The sequence below is a fragment of the Ambystoma mexicanum genome, chromosome 3q, assembly GCF_040938575.1.
Source record: "Ambystoma mexicanum isolate Mex_15411 chromosome 3q, UKY_AmexF1_1, whole genome shotgun sequence".
NCBI lineage: Eukaryota > Metazoa > Chordata > Amphibia > Caudata > Ambystomatidae > Ambystoma > Ambystoma mexicanum.
This window is the reverse complement of record NC_090926.1, coordinates 211,198,134-211,216,977: the sequence shown is the minus strand read 5'-3', so window position 1 is coordinate 211,216,977 and position 18,844 is coordinate 211,198,134.

Below are 18,844 nucleotides of genomic sequence, written 5' to 3'. Positions count from 1 at the left end.
CGGAATTAAGACAACACAGAGCAACACAGGTTCGCGCTTAGAGGCTGGTCTAAAGCCTGTTATAAAAAAATGATTTCATTAATGCAGAATCCCGGGAAAAAGAAAACATGGAATGGGGTATGTGTGGTAGAGAATGGGTCATAATAAAAAAGAGGCAACGGATGGATGAAACAGGGGCCTTTCTCTCCTTCCTCTCCTCCCTCCTCACGGTGCCACCATCCTCATCACTCGCTCATCCTCTTCCGGCCATTAGCAGATGATGGACTTTCACATCGCATCCTTATATGGTAGCTAATACTATGACCTGGCCACTCCAGGCTCATCCTCTTCCGGCCATTAGCAGATGATGGACTTTCACATCGCATCCTTATATGGTAGCTAATACTATGACCTGGCCTCTCCAGGCTCATCCTCTTCCGGCCATTAGCAGATGATGGACTTTCACATCGCATCCTTATATGGTAGCTAATACTATGACCTGGCCTCTCCAGGCTCATCCTCTTCCGGCCATTAGCAGATGATGGACTTTCACATCACATCCTTATATGGTAGCTAATACTATGACCTGGCCTCTCCAGGCTCATCCTCTTCCGGCCATTAGCAGATGATGGACTTTCACATCACATCCTTATATGGTAGCTAATACTATGACCTGGCCTCTCCAGGCTCATCCTCTTCCAGCCATTAGCAGATGATGGACTTTAACATCACATCCTTATATGGTAGCTAATACTATGACCTGGCCTCTCCAGGCTCATCCTCTTCCGGCCATTAGCAGATGATGGACTTTCACATCACATCCTTATATGGTAGCTAATACTATGACCTGGCCACTCCAGGCTCATCCTCTTCCGGCCATTAGCAGATGATGGACTTTCCCATCACATCCTTATATGGTAGCTAATACTATGACCTGGCCTCTCCAGGCTCATCCTCTTCCGGCCATTAGCAGATGATGGACTTTCACATCGCATCCTTATATGGTAGCTAATACTATGACCTGGCCTCTCCAGGCTCATCCTCTTCCGGCCATTAGCAGATGATGGACTTTCACATCACATCCTTATATGGTAGCTAATACTATGACCTGGCCTCTCCAGGCTCATCCTCTTCCGGCCATTAGCAGATGATGGACTTTCACATCACATCCTTATATGGTAGCTAATACTATGACCTGGCCTCTCCAGGCTCATCCTCTTCCGGCCATTAGCAGATGATGGAGTCGTTTGATTGGTCAGGATACTTAAGATCGTTGCTTGCCAATGGCTGAGCTAGTAGCACGTGTGCACTACAGCTCTCCTTAGCATCCACCTTTAGTGTTAAGAGGAGGTGGCCGGGGTTACTCTTTAAGGAGGGTTGCTAGAGACTCTGGAATGTTTTTAAGATCCTTGCTGTCTAGTCTGGCATCGTTTTTGGATTGGTTGGTTTTTTCTTATCTTGTGCGGCAACACATTATATGAGGGGATAGAAAAGAGACAAGGGGCTGTGACTGATGGTGGGGGAATGTCAAGGTAGCTAGAGCTTTAAGAAGCCAACAAGCCCTCCCAAACAGGACCTCACGTGTAATAATATCCCATAATCATCAGAACTAATCAACAGAACTATCCTCATTCTTTATGTGGCATAAATATCTTCTTCAGTCCCATAAAAGTTCATATTTTGGTCATTATTATATTATTCTTTCATAATAGGCTGCCTTATTTCCCACACCACACTTTAAAGCACACCAGTAATTTGTGTATTTTATTTATTAGATATGTGTACGGCACCTATATAGCAAATAGCGTCTCAATGCTCCATAAGACAAAAAGGGGGGGGGGGCATCTGTGACATTTGGATTGTGCAAGTGCAGCACCAAGAAGTGTGAGGGAGGGGATGAGTGCTGGATTGTGCAAAATGCGAAGTGCTATGGTGGAGAGAGTGTAAGTGAAAGGGGGAGGAGGAGCGAGGGAGAGGGCCACAGGGGCTAGACGAGTGCAAAGTGGGGATCAGGTGGGCATGTGCCAGGGATTGCATGGGGTGCAGGGGGTAAGAGTCCACATGATAAGTGTGAGGAAAGGGGTGGACTGGGTGGCGGGGCTGGTGCCCTGTAGAACTCAGAGGGAACCAGGCAGCCAGTCACTGTGGTAGGTGGGGGAGTTAGCAGGGGAGAGGGAAGGAAGAAGAGAAAGGGAGGAACTTAAGGAGATCCAGCTCAAGCTTGAGAGGGGAAGGGAGACCATTCCAGAGGAGGCTCCTGCGGAGGAGAGAGATCTACCACCTCTCTCTGCTTGGAGAAGCATCTGATCTGCAGAGAGATTGAGCTAGAAGACTGATAGGCTCTATCAGGGAGGCATTTAGGGAGATAGAGTTGTATGTAGCAGGGTCTCAGGACCCAGAAAGCCTTGTGGATGATGCAGAGGTTCTTCACCTTGATGCTAGCAGCAAAAGGGGGACAGTGGAGAGAGTTCAGGGCTGGAGAAATGTGGTCCCTGGGCTTGAGGCCAAGGATAAATCTTGCAGTCCTATTCTGGATTAGTTGAAGGGGGCAAAGGGGGGATAAAGGAAGACTGAGGAAGAGGCTTTTTCAGTAGTCCAGCCTAGAGAGCAACAGAGCTCTCGAGACATTTCCCTTGTGGGGGAAGGTGAGGAAAGGGAGAATGTCTCAGAGAAGGTGCAGCTGAGAGTGGGCCTTCTTGGCAAGGTCCGCGATGTGAGGAGAGAAGGAGAGAGAGGAGTCAAAGATGACCCTAAGGTTTTTTGCCTCACAAGAGGGAGAGGGGAGGGGTCCCATAGAGGGCGGCCAGAGGGTAGGAGGGAAGGAGGGAGCAGGGGTCCAAATGAGAAGGATTTCAGTCTTAATGGCATTAAGGCAGAGATCATTGGCAGCATACCATGCCTGAAAAGCAGTAGGACAGTCAGGGATAAGAGAGGAGGAAGAGGAGGCAGTGGAGGGAAGCTTGAAGGAGAGCTGTGTGTCATCTGCACAACACTGGAAGTGAGGAGAGAAGGAGGAGAACAGGTGGACCAGAGGGGCAAGGTAGATGTTGAAGAGCCACGGGGAAAGGATAGAGCCTTGAAGGACACAACAGGTGGAGCGTGTGATAGGGGAGAGAAAATGTCCCAGTTGAACCTGGGAAGGTCGGTCGGAGAGGAAAGAGGTAAACCAGTCCAGTGCCAAGCCTGTGATGCCAAGGGCGTCCCAGAGCTGATTTGTCAGGATGGCATGATTGACTGTGTCCAAGGCAGAGGGAAAATCCAGAAGGATAGGAACAGAAGGAGAGTTGGAATCGAGATTTGAGAATAAGTCTTCACAGGTGTTCAGTAGAGCAGTTTCCATGCCTCTGGCTTCTCTGAAGACAGACTGGTGGTCGTGGAGACAGCCAACAGATTCAGTGTTTTGGATCAGTTGGGAGATGACCAGCTTCTCCAGGAGTTCACCCAGAAAGGGGGTAATGGAGATAGGGCAGTAGTTAGCTGGGCTGGAGGGGTCGGCAGAGGGCTTTTTGCGGAGAGGATGCACAAGGCAGTGCTTCATGGGTAGCGGGAAGGAGCCAGTGGCAAAGGAGTGATTACAGAAATCGCCAAGGCTGTTGCAAGGGAGGTGATGTTGTCATTGATAGATCTGGAGGAGCAAGGGTGCACCTCTTTGGAGGAGACTTTCGTAGAGAGGACTTGTCTAGTGTGCTCATCCAGTGCTATAGGTGAGAACGAGGAGAGTAGGCGGGAGGAAGAGAGGGGGACCAAGGGAGGCCTGAGAGCTGAGGAGGGAGGGGGTGTAGAGGAGAGTGAGGACAGGATATCCTGAATTTTGGTTAAGAAGTGAGGGGCCAGTGACGTACAGAGGGTCAGGGATGGCAGGGGAGAAGTGGAGACTGCAGTAGGATTTGCAAATTCCTTGCAAATTTTAAACAGTTTCACTGTGTTGTTAGTGGCCTGAGATATGCAGGCTTGGAGTGGATGGTGACTCTGCATTGCGTGGATGGTGAGTGGATGGTGAGGCAGCCTACTCCAAAGTCTGCATTGCCTTTGGAGTAGGCTGCAGGCCAGTCTGTCAGAGGATGTGCCAGATGCCCACCAATTCTGCTCAGCAACTCTGCACTTGCGTTTCAGAGTGGCTAGGTCGGAGTCAGTTGCGCTTGGAGGCAGGCTTCATGCGGATCCTAATGACGGGGGCAAGGATGTCCACGGTGTTGTTGACAGAGAGGGGAAGATTAGCAAGGGCAGAGACAGTGTGGGAGTTTGCGACAGGAGTGGGAAGGGAAATGAAAGTGGCGGCAAAAGCAGCAACTGACACTGGCTTCATTGGTCGACTGATGGAGAAGGAGAATGGCAGTGCAGGCAGGGGCTTAGCCGGGGGACCTAAGAGATCCAAGTGACAGGACAGGAGAGCATGGTCAGACAAGGAGAGAGGTGTAGTGAGAGGGTTGGCGATGGGGATGTCTGATCAGGTGAGAGCATCCAACGTACATCCCGCTGAGTGCTGAGATCAGAGCGAAGAATGGTGAGGGAAAGAAAGTCACAGAGGCTGCGGAAGAGTTCAGTGATCGAATCAGGAGAGTCAAGGTGAAAATTGAAGTCTCTGTCTAGAAGAATCTTGGAGGTGGAGGCAAGAAGAGAAGAGGTGAGGTCAGATCACTCTGAGAGGAAGAGGGAGACCAGACCAGGGTTCCTGTAGATAGTGGCGAGAGTTAACAAGAGTGTTGGAGAGACACCAAGCCTGCAGACGAGTCATTTGAAGGAAGATTAGGTCTGAGTGGGAATGATAGTAGCAGGGATAAATTCAAGGAAGATCAAGGCCACTCTTTTAGGCAGGAATTGGTGCAGTCACACTGTGTGAGACTACATAACAGGTATCTGCTTGGTACATCACTTTTAAATCAGCATTCTTTAAAAAAGGCAATACATTGTAACAATTCCAATATACTTTAAAATGAATTAACAGAATCAAAACAAGTTAGTGGATAATCTTTGGATATGCTTAATACACAATTCCTATACCCTGCGGTCACAAGGATGGTAATATCATTTATATATCACACTAGTATACTTGGTAGATTCTGAGGTTGCAGAAAGGAAAGGCTAGGTAAATAAAAAGGTTATAACAGTTTAACTGTGAGGACAACTGAAGCCTCCAAGGAAGTCTAGATAAGCCTTTCGTAGCAGTAACAGTGTACAACAAGCTACCACCTATGAGGGACAAACAGTATCAAAGTCAATGGACTAGAAGAGTTCCTTTAGGTAGCCAGGACAGCCAAAGTTATTTGGGAAACAGTCTATGGATCTGATGCACTTCTTGGATCAAAGTCTTGCGCAAAGTTAGAGAGTTTCAGAAAAATCACTTGAAGGGACACATGCTGTTAAGCCTGTGAGAGGGGTGTTGAAATCAACTTGAAAAAGGTAAGCCAATGCAATTCCCAAGTGAGAAGAGTGTGGCTAAAGGCAATAAGGTAAGTAGCCCAAGCCTAAACAGTACCTCAGGTTAGAATAAGATCAGTCTTGCTACACCGGGGTAGACCCTGGGTCCTGAGCCTCAGTTATGGGGACAAGGGGGAGGATTTCTGGAGGGCTCCTGCGGCGGTACTTGGGTGGTCGTCGGCAGCTATGAGCTCTTTTCGGTTCAGCAGCACTTCGTCGTTTCAGCACTTAGCAGACAGCACTGATGTGGATCTCGGACACTGGTTGGAGTATCTTCATTCTCTCGTTCCTGCACCCTGATGAGGGGACTCTGGATCTGGAGGTCCTGCTTCTGGAGGGTCCTTAGGAGTCTCCTGGAACTTGTAGCCGGATTCGTTCCGCAGCAGACGTTGAACTCGACTACCCTCAACTCCAGGCATTGGGATCTCACAGCAATAGAGAGGCATGGCAAGTCAGGGATGCTGGTCCAGTGGAGTTCGTCTTGGGGTTAGTTGGTCCCACTAACCCAAAGGGAGAAGTCATTCCGCCCGGAGCTTCTCTGTCAAGATGTAAAAGGAGGTCAGCAAAGCAGCAAGGCTTCACCAGGCAATTCAAAGGTCCAGGAGGTTGCAGCAAGCTTCGTTCATGGTTTCTTCGTTGGGTGTTTCTCCCAGTGATCGACTGTAGTCCAAAACCCTCACCTTTTAAGCAGGTTTTTCCCATTCATGCACAGCCTAGGCTGTCAATCACACAGCAGGGTGGCTATCCTTTCAGGACAACCAGCCAGCCAATCAGGACTAGTTTCATTCAGACATTCCTAGAGACAAAGGACAGGGGAGTTTCAGGACACTCCCTCACATCCTGCATTTCCAGACACACTGGAGCCAGGGGTGGGCTTCAGGGCTGAAGCCTGACAAAGGCAAGACACACAAAGGGCTCAAATCTATCTCAGTGCACAGAGTAAAAGCCAGGAAAGACTTCACAAACAGAAAATGGCGATAAAAGAAGACAGGTGCCATTTTGACAAAATGTTCACCCATTGATGGTGTACTGCAGCTGAGGGTTCAACCTGCTGTAGAAAAGCACCATGGTAGGAAAAATTAAACCACTGCCACCAGCCATTTAAAGTGGTGAGGGTAACATAAAAAATGATAATGTAGGATAAGGGGCTACTAAGTAACCTCCTAGCACTCCACATAAGATGGTGTGTGCTGGACCTACAAAGAGAAGAGGTAAGTAAAGTCAATTTCACTTTACTATTCTTGGAAACTGTAGTTCACACATGAAAAGGTATTTAAACCTTAAGAAAAATTCTAAAGGATTTCACAGTGACACTGCACTGAATGTGCTGCATGTCACCATACACAAAGCAAATGCCTGTGGAGTTTGTCAGACTCCAAAAACAGTGAAAACACAGAATCCAAATCAGGTAAAAACACATGAGAGAGTGAGAAAAAGGTTCCACTCACTCAGGAGTTAAAATTAAAAAGTCCTAAGTCCAGCAAAAGAGCTGGGGGTCTCTCAGGAGGGAGGGATTTAGCACTAAAATTAAAATTCTCCATAACACACTTTGCCTCCAGACCCGTTAGACCTGCTCTTGGAGAGGATCTTGTAGCTCACAGGGTGTGTCAAAAGCAGTGATAGAGCTTGAGGTGATCCACATGTCAGTGAGAGCGAGAACATCAAGGTGAATGTCTTAGAGAAGGAGACAGATAGCAGAGGAGTGTTTAACAGCAGAGTGAGAATTGAGGGTAGCTAGGTGCAGATGGTTGCCACCTTTGAAGGTTTTCCAAGGAGAGGTACAGGGACGTAGTACACCCGTCAGTGCTGGAGAAGGGCAAGAGGCAGATGGAGGAGTGGCAGGAGAAGGGAGGAAGTTGATGAGAGACGGAAGACAACTATTAAGAAGGAGGAGGTTGGGTTGAGAGCCCTGGGCTATGACAGTGCCATTCTCATAGACATTAATGATGCACCTAGAGGATGAGAACCATGCCAAGAGTACATCCCATCTGGTGCCACCATTAATAGGCGACAAAGAGAAAGGGAAGAGGACTGAGACCATATGGGGAGTCCATAGGTCTGGAGAGGGAGTGCCCAAAATGATTTCTGTGACAGTCTCCCTGGAAGAAGCATTGACGTCGGTGTCAGCGATGGGCATGCCTGGATTGGAGAGCAGGAGATCTTTTTTGAACTTTTTCATTCCATGCTTCCTAGAGAGGGGGAGGATAGGTGATAGAGTAGCAGTCACAGTAAAAAGGAGAGATGGAGAGAACCATGGAGGGAGAGAGCGGACACATGCAAAGAGGAAAGAGAGGAATGGAGAAACTGCACAATGCACGACAATCCCACGAGCAGGCTTAGCAGCAAGACAGTAGCATACAAGTCAGGTGCACGAGACGTCCCAGGTCACCTAAAACAGGGTGTTGTGCTGCTTCAGCAATGAGAGGGGGAATACCCCAAAGGCCAAGCATGAGAGTAGAGTGATCCGCAGCAACTTTTGATGGTAAGGGAGGCGCGAGGTGCCAGGAGACACAGGAAGCAGAGACATCATGCTGTTCAAAAGGGTTCCAGGTCGTTGTCCCAATGTAACATTACCTTCGGTGGGCTCTGAGCCCTGCCTCTAATCCCCTGAGATATTTTTGATTTATTTTGTCTGGCTTTGCCCCCATACATTGCCCAAGTTTTTGCTGCTGGCACTTGACCATCTTTTCGTCTGCAATGCCCCTTAGCCTCTTCCATCCATGTCCTTAGACCCGATGATTACCGTCCCAGCGTAGGGCACACCCCTTACAGAGTGAGATCCCCTATAATCTCACTCTTTCACTGGTCACCACAGTTCCACAACCAACAGGCGCTCTCCTTCCCCCGCTGCACAGGCCTTCAGCTATACCTTCCAGCATCTACAAATGTCTAGGGTCCTTCCAGCCTGTGAGTTGAACCCCAGGCAATATATCACTCCGGGATCACCAGCACCGTGTGATGCTTTCCCACTCTCCTCAGATATTTGGCAGCACAGCGTATTCACTTTACAGTTGTCTGTTCTCGGAGCGGGGCCCACGGTCCTAGTCACTTCTGTACTGGCTCCCACAACTGGAGCTGTGTAAGGAAGCCCATCCATAGTCTCCCGTGGCCTTGGGTAGTCATGTGTGCCCTACCGCTACTTTCAATGTCCAGAAATCCCCACTGTAGGCCCCCAAGGCTAAATTCCACTCACCTCCCTATCTCCAGTACACACACCTCCACCACGAGGCTGTCGATGTCTGTGGTGTCCGCTCTAGTGCATGTCATTTACAGATGGAGCGGTGGGCCCCACAAAGGTCACTGCGCCCCTGCTAACCTGGCGAGCTCCGGTGCCCCAATCCTTTATCTGACACCAGCGGCACGGGTCTTCTCTGTCTGGTGACCACTGCCCATGGCCTTCTGAGCATCTCCACCGGGCTCCACCACTGTCACAGGCCCCCCAGAAGCAGGTCTGAGGGGTATGAAGGGAGGTCGACAATCCTCCCCTAATTGTGCCCATCAATTGCACCACACGGTCGGGGACTCACTCACTGCATGGTCCTGGGTCATGCAGGGATCCGGATAGCCAAATAATATCAAGGACTGGCTCCCAGGTGCTATCAGAGTTCAGAAAGAGAGGGATACATTGATGAAAGGCAGTGGGATAGCACTCGCATATTGTGTGGCAGGTAGTCAGAGAAAAGTGGAGTACACAAAAAGTAATACCTGATATACAGAGAAGGACACACTCCCTGGGGCGTGGGTCATAAGTAAACAATTCAAAAAGTGGATTCATACATCAAAACATCTTAACTTTCCAAGTTCTCTTGTTAGATTAGGGATGCTGAGAGTATCCACGGAAGATAGTACTGACGGGTTGCAATCAGGAGAGAGGTCAGCTGAGGGCTAGGTTAGGGAGAGAAAGGTTTGTTAAGCAGCCATCTATTCAGGTTTTTTATTATCTTGTTTTTTTTCAAGGCTTCCGACTTTTATTGTTCCAAAGAGAAGGGGCGGTGCCGTCAAATGCCTTACCTCCCACGCGTTGCTTCTTAATCATGGCGGCAGTACCTCTGTTTTCGCTGGCAGATCAGAGTGGTCTAGCTGGTTAATAAGAATTGTGGAAGGTGGAGAGGTACATCATTTTGGTTTCTATGCGGTATGCACACAGATTTGAGGCTAGTTATGGATCCAACGAGTAGCCAGTTGAGGGGATGGAACATGAAGGGCTGAGGTCCTGAGGTTTCAGGCCTAGGATTATCCTGGCTTCTCTATTCTGGATGAGCTGGAGTTTATAGAGATTGATCTTGTTAAGACTAAGTTATAGACTGGTTGGAGAAGACCAGTGGTCTTGTCGGATTGTTTAATTATGTCGGGTTGAATTTGTGGGTCATCTCTTGGGGTGGGGGTGTTATTTTCTATGAAATGGGGAAATGGGGAGTTGACAGGGGAGTTTTTGGGTAACTTCATTTGTTTGTTGTGGGTACAGCAGGAAGTTTTTTTTTCACAATCTTAATTGGTACAGCATGAAGGGCAATTGAGCCTGTCCATTTCAGTGGGGAGGTTAGTGGGTGGAGGTAAGCCAAAAAAAGGTTTTCAGCTTTTCCCAACCAGTAGAGGTTATTGTCAGACATTCAATCTTGCACATCTGTTAAGCAGTTTGTGGTAATGGGATTGACGTGTAAGTCCAGAGCCAGGCTTGTGGTGGTGATTTGCGAGTCATCAGCATCCAAGCAGAATTTTTCTGAAAATCATTCTTTTAGGTCAACTATGCCTTTCATGTATTCATTGAAGAGCTTGCGAGAGGTTTATCATCTATCTATCTATCTATCTATCTATCTATCTATCTATCTATCTATCTATCTATCTATCTATCTATCTATCTATCTATCTATCTATCTATCTATCTGTTCTGGTATTCTATCTATCTTTATACCGATCTCTCTATCTATCACTCTATATGCCTAGCCAGCTCACCTACAAAACAGTCAGAACCAAAACACAATCATACTTGGCCAACAATCACACCATCTACAGCGGCTAGTGCACCACCAGAAACCAGGAGATTGCCTGACTAGAAATAAATATTTACAAGTGGGGACAAAGAGCAAAAATGCATTTTTCTTTTTATAAACCCTGTGTCTGGGACAGGTAGTTTAACAATGCTGATAAGACTGGCCCGTCGGTCCCACACTTCAGGAAAAACCTGAAGACCCTACTCATCAAAGAACATTTCCGTAGTTGCAGATTGCTCCCCTCAACCCTACCTCATCTCCTCTGAACTTGCCACACTCCTTTGCTCTTCCTACCCCTACACACCCTACTTGTTACCCCAGGGTATGTCCACTATGTACATCACTCCATTGCTTCCCTGCCAGGCATGTGCATTATACATTCTATCTATCTATCTATCTATCTATCTATCTATCTATCTATCTATCTATCTATCTATCTATCTATCTATCTATCTATCTATCTATCTATCTATCTTATTATTTGTATTGCTCTATCTCTGTCCGTCCTTATTTCTTTACATATGTCTATGTATATGTTTAATCACCTTTTCTGCACATTTTAATCTGTCCATTCATCTATATTCATCCCATCTATCAGCCTCTCAATCAATCTGTCCCTGTGTTCTTATGTATACATCTGGCTGTAGTCCTGCCTATCTCTATGTATCCATCCATCACTTCATCCATCATTTCATTCATGAGTTATCGATCTACTATTAGCTCTCTATCTGTATGTTTTCTGTCTGTTATCTCTCTGTTCCCATCCTCCAGTCTCTCCGTCTGTCACTCGGTGTAGCACCCAGCAGCTACCCCCCTGCTCTTCTATCTTTGGGTTAGTCAACCACTTTGCACACACAGACAGTTTCACGTTGTCTATCATTTGAGAAGTTGTGAGGGATGTAACCATCCGCACGGTGGGTGTGCACTTGCCTAGGCTTTTTTTTTTAATTTTAAATGAAATTGAATGATGGTAGATCAACCGCACATATGTTCATATGCTCACTGCACGACATACACATAGACCTGTGTACTCTGGATTGACACAGCCTACAGGCGCAGTCATCCCTGTCATCCCTGTCATATTAAGTTGGGATCTGACAGATAGTGTGCATTATGCATCTCAGAAGGGGAAGGGCCAACACCATCCTCCTGCCATGGCCAGCCTAATCAACTATCAAAGGCTCCATGGATCAGCCCTGTCGGTTTGTTTACCTTCTGCAGATGGTGGCAGCAATTAACATAATAAACATACTAATAGAGTATACTTCAAACAGGCCCACAAGGGGCCTGGCTGCTAGAGGTTAACAAAGGGGACAGGAAACCCCAACAACCTTTGATATGCAGTGTGTCAACTTGAAGGCAGCTCCTGCCTCTCAGTATCAAGGGCAGTTTCCTGTCATGTCTGGGACTATGTATTTGCAGTAGTCATCCCAGCAGGCGGATCCCATCCAGAAGGTACGAGTATGTGGTTTGACGGTGACAAAAGTCTGGTCTCGCCACAGCTTCAAGGGAGACCTGCCGCTTTAATCAGCAACCACAGAGAGCTCCATTAACCAGAGACACCCTATGATCCACAACCGACATAAAGATGGGTGGGACTTAGTATTACATGTTTTCACCCCTTTACCTTTTCTGTTGCAAAGCACTGTGGTTATGACCTCATGCATACATGAGATTGTTGCTGGGGACCAGGATTGGGTCATTAAGGTAGGCTTAGCCCACACCAATCACAGGGGCCCATTTGGCTTTAAAAGAGTGTCAAGCCCCGCTTTTGTGCAGATCATCTCAAGACTTTGCAAGGAGTAACAAGAAGAACTCAGCATTGTATCCTGGCTGAAGGAAGGCCAGGATTTCCAAAGAGGGGAGAAGGATTCCTCCCCTAAACATCTCCCAGGGAAGAGAGGAACATGCTGAATCCGGAGGACCCTCCAGCAGCTCCAGACCCAGTACCCAGCCAGCACATAGCGTGCCCTGCTAGGCTCTGCAGCAAGCTTCCTAGGTGTGAAGTGCCAGAGAGTCTTAGAACCAAACCAAGGACATTGCTGCAACACTCGCCTCAGCTTTGGCCCGCCCGCCTTAAAGGACAACATGAACCCAGTGAAGAAGCTAGGAGTAGTGCATCGACAATCATCAACCAGCGTCCATCTTAAAGGACATTTTTTCGAGCCAGTCAAGCCCCTCAAGCTGCAACCATCTGCACCACTGACTGTTGTCATGCTGCAGTCGCTAACATCGTCTGAGACGCCTCAACTAGTGCTTCCGACCCACCAACCAGCAGTGAGACAACGATTCCTGACCATCCATGCAGTCTTGCTCGCCAAACTGCCTGCCACTTGATGCCCGCAACTGTCTCCCATCTTGAACTCTGTCACAGGAGCTGCAACGCGCCCTGAAACCGATTCAACCCTGTCGAGCACCAAGAACTTCTACAAGCACAAGGTACATTGTGATTCTGTCCCCTTGGTCCTTCTCCGAAGGCCCCTACGGACATTTTACTACCCATTGCTCCCTTTGTACTGAAACCAAGTATCCTTGAAATATTGCGATTAATTACTTTATCAATTACCCTCCTGTCATCCAGAGCGCATCCCGTTCCTTCTTGAAACTGTCTGTCCTCTGCATCGCTTTTCAGGGTGGGCTGTATTCTGTAGTGTTGCTAGAACTGTATGTTGTGATAATAATAAAGTAGACGTTTGTATACCACCTTGACTGGACAGTCCCTTGTATCATTGGGTAATAATGGTATTGTCGCTGAGTTGCAACTAACCAACTATCCACGACCTTGCAGAGGTAAGCCTGCCACCTTGCAGAGGTAAGCCTGCCGTTCCGTTCCATGTTATTTGTGTTTCCAATCTGTTCGGATCCCTTCTAGTGTAATAGAGGCGTGGGGCTGAATGATGATTCAGAAACCGATATTCATCCCTAAACCACTGGTGCCCCGGAAGTTGATTCGTCAGAGAAGGCCTCAATACAACTCTTCCAACTTTCTTTTTATTACCAGCCCTCACTTCCTTTCCTAGCAGCATGGAAATCTATGTATTTCCTGCCACGAATCTTAAAACTCAGACTTGTGCCACCGGTTTGACATTTGTTGAAATTGACCTGCCCTGGTCTACCTGGGTTCGGGGGGTGTGCGGGATTCTTAGCGTCAGCGACCAACCTCGACTCCCCACACGGGAGAGATGAGAACGTGTTCCTCTCACATTACACGGGTCTCACATTTCCATTTGACTAACAACCCCTGCAGATCGGATGCCTCCTGAGCCCCCTCGAGCAATCAGGATGTACATCTCTCGAACTGTCACTTTCTGGAGCCAGAACATCTCAAAGTATTGAGGAATCATGCGTTGTCCCCCCGGGCCAAGACAGCAGTGCAAAAATAAAAATGTGATCATCGAGCTGTCGGACAAGCAGTCAGCCTCGTCTCGGCAGTTGGCGGGGGCTGAGGCGCGTGTCAGCTTGGCGCCAACCTGCGACTTCCAAGAGGAAGATCTGATTGGTGGCGTGTAGCATATGACATGATTTAATGTCTCGACAGAGTACTTCAGTCTGAGGACTGGGAACAGGTTCCAAATGCTGTGCGAGATGTTTTCTCCAAATTACCTTTTATCTGAGACTTGTGACAGGCAGAAGGCTGGCAGACAGGTCCGGGGTAGGAGGGGCTCCCGGGATGAGGGCTGGGGAAAGCGAGGTGTAGGGACTCGGGGATACAGGGTGGATGCATGCAGAAGTTCAGGTGAAAGAATGACATGGGCGGGAAATGTCTGAGCATAGGTCCTGCACCATCTATAGGGTGCAATGGAAGGTGGTATGGTTGGGGGGCGGCCCGCTACCTCTACTCTGCCTAATTTGACACAGATCAGGTTCCCCCCGCGCTGATTGTAATTGATGTACAAAAAACATTCACATTCAAATGCGACTAAACCCAGGATAATTGATTCAAGATTAGATTCTGAATTGTGCTACAGGAGACATCACAATAAAAACTAAGCAGGAGGTTAGTCCCACCTGCAGTCCCCAAACGTATGGACCTGCTTGGGATAAGCTACTCCCGGCAGCTATGAAAAGTCGAAGGACCAGTGGAGTAACTTTGCTGAAAAAGTTGGGGGGACATGACATCTGAAGAAAAGGTGCCCCAGCCAAATGAATGGGGACAAAAGGGTGTGCCATGAAAGTTGGGGGGGGACAAACACCCCTGTCCCCCCCTAAAATTACGCCCATGTGAAGGACCAAGATGGAGGTTGGCGAGACTAGGAAAACAGAGGTTATCATGAACCGGGCATAAATGGAAGGGGCCAGTAGCGCTGACTTCTGGTTTTCCCGGGTGACGCTGCCCCCAGCCCCCCAAAAAGCACCAGTGAAAGTCTAGGGACTCTTATGCAGATGGCCTTTCCTGGGGCGTGGGGCTCGGCTCACCCACGTATTCGGCGCCTCTGGAAGCGACATTGCTGTTATCATAATTGGCCCTTTACATAATGCGACATGTACGTGTTCTGAGCCACTCAGCATCACAGACTTTTAAATATACCTCCTAACTCAATCGCCTTTTCCAATCTGTTATGTTATGTTAGTAACACCTGTAAAGTGCACTCCGACCCAGGGGTATCCTGGCGCTGAAAAAAGGCTACAGTCGGCAGGGGTAAGGAGAACGTGGAGGGAATTTACACGGGAAAAGGGAGATCTTCAAGGATTTCCAGAACTGGGACTCTGCCCATGTGTGGGTAAGGCCCCCTTGCTCCACCTCTTATCCTGCACCGCCTCTTACATGTTCTAGTCTCCAAGCAATCTGCCCCTGGAAAGGTGTGTGTGGAGATTCTGGCATGCCCGAAAAAAGGCAACTTCCACCCACATATGTTTTCCTGGGAGTTTAGTCTTTTTCCAGTTCCAAAAGGCTGGAATACTTAAAAACAAAAAGCGCTTAGTATGATAAGGGCCCTTAAAACCCAGGCAGTATATGAGGTGGGGGGAGATGATCCAGACCTGCTAATAGCATTGGCCCTAACTTGACCTAAATCATGTTGTGTTAAAAGCATTACAGCCATCGGTTCCCAACCCCTCAGCATTTCAGGTTCATCAAAGGTCCACATGCACTAAAAGGCTCTGTTATTTGCTGCCCAAACAGAAAAACACTGCTGCGCCCCCAAAAATGGTTCACATTTTATAGGTATTATAGGGTCAAATGTTGAGGTTGTATCTTGCCTGAAAAAAATAACCCCTCAAAATGACTCCTCAAAAACTCCTTCATCAGTCCCAGAAAAGGGGTGATGTCCCTGTTAATTTTGGAAATTACCCGATGCACTCATCTAACTGATGCCAAATGGGCTGAGTCGGCCACCCAGCGCTCAGTGACTGGAGTGGATAACATCACCATGGAGACGACAATCTGCCATGAACAGTCCAGAAGTGGACGCTTCTGGGAAGTGGCATCATGTGGCCAGGCACTTACAGCAAAAAAAAACGCCGATTTCTCCTCCATGTTTGGTGTTTAGATAACCACAGACTATTTACATCTATTATGCACTGTTACTAAGGTTGCAGAAGGTGGATCAAATGTGGTTTTGAGGACCCTGATTCCGGCAGACTACTTTGGGGTTGTTGTGAGCTTAGCAAGTGCATGAGGAAAATGGGTGGACGTGTATAAAAATAAATATAACTCCTGCTTTGTCCTTGTCTCTAGGTTGCTTGTGCGAGCTGTGGCTGTGGGGAATGCCCTGGGAGGGGGTGGGCTCTTCTATGGTCTGTGTGGAATGCCCTGGGAGGGGGTGGGCTCTTCTATGGTCTGTGTGGAATGCCCTGGGAGGGGGTGGGCTATTCTATGGTCTGTGGGGAATGCCCTGGGAGGGGGTGGGCTATTCTATGGTCTGTGGGGAATGCCCTGGGAGGGGTGGGCTATTCTATGGTCTGTGGGGAATGCCCTGGGAGGGGGTGGGCTATTCTATGGTCTGTGTGGAATGCCCTGGGAGGGGGTGGGCTATTCTATGGTCTGTGGGGAATGCCCTGGGAGGGGGTGGGCTATTCTATGGTCTGTGGGGAATGCCCTGGGAGGGGTGGGCTCTTCTATGGTCTGTGTGGAATGCCCTGGGAGGGGGTGGGCTCTTCTATGGTCTGTGTGGAATGCCCTGGGAGGGGGTGGGCTCTTCTATGGTCTGTGGGGAATGCCCTGGGAGGGGGTGGGCTCTTCTATGGTCTGTGTGGAATGCCCTGGGAGGGGGTGGGCTCTTCTATGGTCTGTGTGGAATGCCCTGGGAGGGGGTGGGCTCTTCTATGGTCTGTGGGGAATGCCCTGGGAGGGGGTGGGCTCTTCTATGGTCTGTGTGGAATGCCCTGGGAGGGGGTGGGCTCTTCTATGGTCTGTGTGGAATGCCCTGGGAGGGGGTGGGCTCTTCTATGGTCTGTGGGGAATGCCCTGGGAGGGGGTGGGCTCTTCTATGGTCTGTGGGGAATGCCCTGGGAGGGGGTGGGCTCTTCTATGGTCTGTGTGGAATGCCCTGGGAGGGGGTGGGCTCTTCTATGGTCTGTGGGGAATGCCCTGGGAGGGGGTGGGCTCTTCTATGGTCTGTGGGGAATGCCCTGGGAGGGGGTGGGCTCTTCTATGGTCTGTGTGGAATGCCCTGGGAGGGGGTGGGCTCTTCTATGGTCTGTGGGGAATGCCCTGGGAGGGGGTGGGCTCTTCTATGGTCTGTGTAGAATGCCCTGGGAGGGGGTGGGCTCTTCTATGGTCTGTGTGGAATGCCCTGGGAGGGGGTGGGCTCTTCTATGGTCTGTGGGGAATGCCCTGGGAGGGGGTGGGCTCTTCTATGGTCTGTGTGGAATGCCCTGGGAGGCGGTGGGCTCTTCTATGGTCTGTGGGGAATGCCCTGGGAGGGGGTGGGCTCTTCTATGGTCTGTGTGGAATGCCCTATGAGGGGGTGGGCTCTTCTATGGTCTGTGTGGAATGCCCTGGGAGGGGGTGGGCTCTTCTATGGTCTGTGGGGAATGCCCTGGGAGGGGGTGGGCTCTTCTATGGTCTGTGTGGAATGCCCTGGGAGGGGGTGGGCTCTTCTATGGTCTGTGGGGAATGACCTGGGATGGGATGGGCTCTTCTATGGTCTGTGTGGAATGCCCTGGGAGGGGGTGGGCTCTTCTATGGTCTGTGGGGAATGGCCTGGGAGGGGGCGGGCGCTTCTATGGTCTGTGTGGAATGATCTGGGATGGGGTGGGCTTTTCTATAGTCTGTTGGGAATGGCCTGGAATGGAGTGGGCTTTTCTATAGTCTGTCGGGAATGGCCTGGAATGGGGTGGGCTTTTCTATAGTCTGTCGGGAATGGCCTGGAATGGGGTGGGCTTTTCTATAGTCTGTCGGGAATGGCCTGGAATGGGGTGGGCTTTTCTACAGTCTGTCGAGAATGGCCTGGAATGGGGTGGGCTTTTCTATGGTCTGTGGGGAATGGCCTGGGAGGGGGTGGGCTCTTCTATGGTCTGTGTGGAATGGCCTGGGAGGGGGCGGGCACTTCTATGGTCTGTGGGGAATGGCCTGGGATGGGATGGGCTCTTCTATGGTCTGTGGGGAATGGCCTGGGATGGGATGGGCTCTTCTATGGTCTGTGTGGAATGACCTGGGAGGGGGTGGGCTCTTCTATGGTCTGTGTGGAATGCCCTGGGAGGGGGTGGGCTCTTCTATGGTCTGTGTGGAATGCCCTGGGAGGGGGTGGGCTCTTCTATGGTCTGTGTGGAATGCCCTGGGAGGGGGTGGGCTCTTCTACAGTCTGTCGGGAATGGCCTGGAATGGGGTGGGCTTTTCTATAGTCTGTCGGGAATGGCCTGGAATGGTGTGGGCTTTTCTACAGTCTGTCGGGAATGGCCTGGAATGGGGTGGGCTTTTCTACAGTCTGTCGGGAATGACCTGGGACGTGGTAGGTTCTTCTATGGTCTGAGGGGAAGGGCCTGGGAAGAGGTGAGTTTACCTATGATCTCTGGTGAACAGCCTGGGATGGAGTGGGTTCTACTATGGTCTGGGAGAGAGGATTGGGGTGGGGTGAGTTCTTCTCCGGTCTGAGGGAAAGTGCCTGGGATGGGGTGAATTTGACAATGGTCTGAGGGAAATTGCCTGGGTGGGTGCAACTATGGTCTGTGTGGAATGGCATGGGATGGTTTTTACTATGGACTGGGGCAAATGGCCTGGAATATGGTGGGTTTATTCTGGTCTGCAGGAAATGACCTCGGATGAAGTGAGCCTACTATGGTCTGTGAGAAAGGGCCTGATATGGGGTGGGTTTTCTTTGCTCGTGGGAAAAAGCCTGAGCAGTGGTGGATTCTAATGTGGGGAACAGTCAGAGGAGGGGTGGGTTCCTCCATATCCTGTTATGTTATGTTATTAAGTATTTAAACTATGCCCATCACCACCGCTGTGGTTAATGCACCAGTCCTTGTCCGTTTTGAATTGCACAGAGAGTGAAGTGGTCCATGTGTGGATCAGG